The following is a 2863-nucleotide window of genomic DNA, read 5'->3' on the forward strand; positions in this document are numbered from 1 at the left end:
TATTACTATTAGAATACTTTTGAGTTTGGTCACCTTGTCTTCAAGAGACAAGAATCAGAAGTAGGACAAGACTCCCTTTGTGTCTTGCACGAGGCGGTCAGGAGAACAACTCAACCCATTGTTTTGTGATTTGTTGTGCTATTTGAAGGCCCGCTTGCGAGTTCAACCATAATGGAAGGTATTTTTGGATTGGTTAGTGATGACGCTCGGAAATGTTTGGAACTGGTATTGGAGAGTAAAGATGCCTCTTCCGTAAACAAACCTTTCATTTTGGAAGCACTAGTTGCTTGGGTAAATCAAACTAAATTATTTTTTGACCCAGTTATCGAGCCCCACGCAGAAGACAATATAAGTTGTAGCACTGAAGAACGACCAAAAAGCCCCCCAGAAGCCTCTGCAATAATCTGTGAGGCGCATAAAAAAGGCTTCTGTACAAAACAAGGAAAAGGTTGCAAATTCGAGCACCCTAAATGGTGCTTTAAACTCAAGTATCATGGTTTAAAAATATTTAACAGTGAAGGGTGCGACAAAATTGACTGTCCTTTTTACCATCCTTTTGTCTGCCTTAGGTCAATGAAAAGGAAATGTTGCTATCAACCAAAATGTAAGGCTTATCATTTATCTGGTACAAAGCGAGAAAGGCTTGTAACTTCTGCCTATATTCATCACGCAAATTCATTTCCAAGCACCCTACGTCCACAAACTTTCCCGTATCCGCCACCACAGTAGTCATATCATAACGTTCGACAACAAACCATGCCACGTGAGCAACGAGACCTAAACCCTACATACTCAAATGTTGTTGCAGGAGAGTTATCTACTCAACAACAGCAACAACTACCTGAAAATAACTTTGTGCAAAAACAGGATTTTTTACGTTTAGAAGGGATGGTGCAGACTTTGCTGGCACTTGTGCAGTCAAAGACCCTCCCAACCTGAAAGGTATTTATCTTAACATTCATTGCCTTTAAAGAAGTAAAGAAGGAGGCGTATACCCGAATATTAAATATGGGTGATTTAAATTTCCCCCCTGCTGTTGTGGAGTGGCAACCCACTCCTCTTGGCTACATTTCTAAATCGGCTTCCAACGCTTACCGAAAGTTGGAAGATTTCATGCTTTATTTAAACCTTTCACAGCTATATAAGGAGAGGAAAGTAGTCCAAGAGGTAAAAGTAAATGCGAAAGCCTTTTACACGTTTGCAAACTTGAAGAGAAAAACCAAGGCCGGAGTGGGCCCCTCCCTTCGAATACAAAGATAGACCACGAACCCAAGCTTTTGGCAAATATGCCGGGTGAACAATATTCTTAAGTGTTTACCTCTCCTATGAAACTACAAACTATATCAACTGACAATAACCCCAATGGTTTGAGTGATGGTAATATAACGACATTTGATGCAATAAGTGCGATTAAAGACTTGAAAGTGGCTAGCTCACCAGGTCCTGATGGAGTGACCTCGCAATTCTTAATAAAATGCTCTAAGGCCCTAGCTCCCGTTTTTGCCTATCTAATGAGATCCATACTGGACAAGAAAGAATTTCCTTCGTCTCTTAAAGTGGCTCACGTCATACCACCATTCAAAGGGGGTGACAAATCCAACCCAGCCAATTACCGACCTATATCACTCACATGCAATACTTCCAAGGTACTTGAAAAAATCATGAAGGCTAAGCTGGTACAGTACCTAGATAACAATGACATTATACCCTCGGGGCAACACGGCTTCCGCTCTCGTCACAGTACCATTACCCAATTGATTCAGCATTTCGACAATATCATAACAAAATTACAAACTTATGACTCGGTGGATGTAATATATCTAGATTTTGCGAAGGCCTTCGACAAAGTGGACCACGGGCTCTTACTTCAGCGTTTAGTATCAACTGGTGTCCATGGGAAAGTGCTGAATTTCATAGAAGNATTTTGCGAAGGCCTTCGACAAAGTGGACCACGGGCTCTTACTTCAGCGTTTAGTATCAACTGGTGTCCATGGGAAAGTGCTGAATTTCATAGAAGGGTTTTTAAAAGAGCGAAAGCAATATAAAAAAGTGGATAATACGCTAAGTAACGTGTCAAGTGTATTATCAGGCGTACCACAAGGCAGCACTCTTGGGCCTATACTCTTCATTATTTTTGTATCGCCAATACAGCATCTAGCAACAAGCTCCACTGTATCTTGTTACGTAGATGACACCAAGCTGGTCTACGGAAGAACGATTGATTGTACTTCAGAGTTGGAGGACGATTCGGAAAATATATACAGATCGGTATCGGCAAATAATATGACTTTTGATGGTAACAAATTTAGTCTTATGACACTCGGTAACATCCCAACAGCTTCAAAATACATGGACAGCAGGGGCCACCCCATTCAGCAAGTTGGGTCAGTTAGAGATCTAGGGGTGATTACTCAGGATACCGGTAAATTCGATGAGCACATTGAGGTCAAGGTGGCTAAGGCCTTTCAAACATGAGGGATGGATATACCGAACATTTGAATCCCGTAATTCAATGACTATGCTGAGTCTCTGCAAATCTATTGTCCAACCCCATCTAGAGTATGCATCTCCTGTTTGGGCACCAATGAGCTCTGCCGGACTTCAAGGAATAGAAAAGGTCCAACGATGTTTTACACGCAATATATCTGAAATGTGTAACCTCTCTTATTGGGAGAGACTAAAACGGCTAGGGATTTATAGTACTCAACGAAGATATGAAAGATATCTTAGTCTATATGTTTTTAAATGTTTTCACAAACGATGCCCAAATCCGGGAATAAATTATAACGAGAATGACCGTAGGGGTATAACGTGTGAGGTGAGAGTACAGTCTAGTCATAATGAAACTAGACTTGTCAAAACC

The sequence above is a fragment of the Tigriopus californicus genome, chromosome 2 (assembly GCF_007210705.1).
Source record: "Tigriopus californicus strain San Diego chromosome 2, Tcal_SD_v2.1, whole genome shotgun sequence".
Lineage (NCBI taxonomy): Eukaryota > Metazoa > Arthropoda > Copepoda > Harpacticoida > Harpacticidae > Tigriopus > Tigriopus californicus.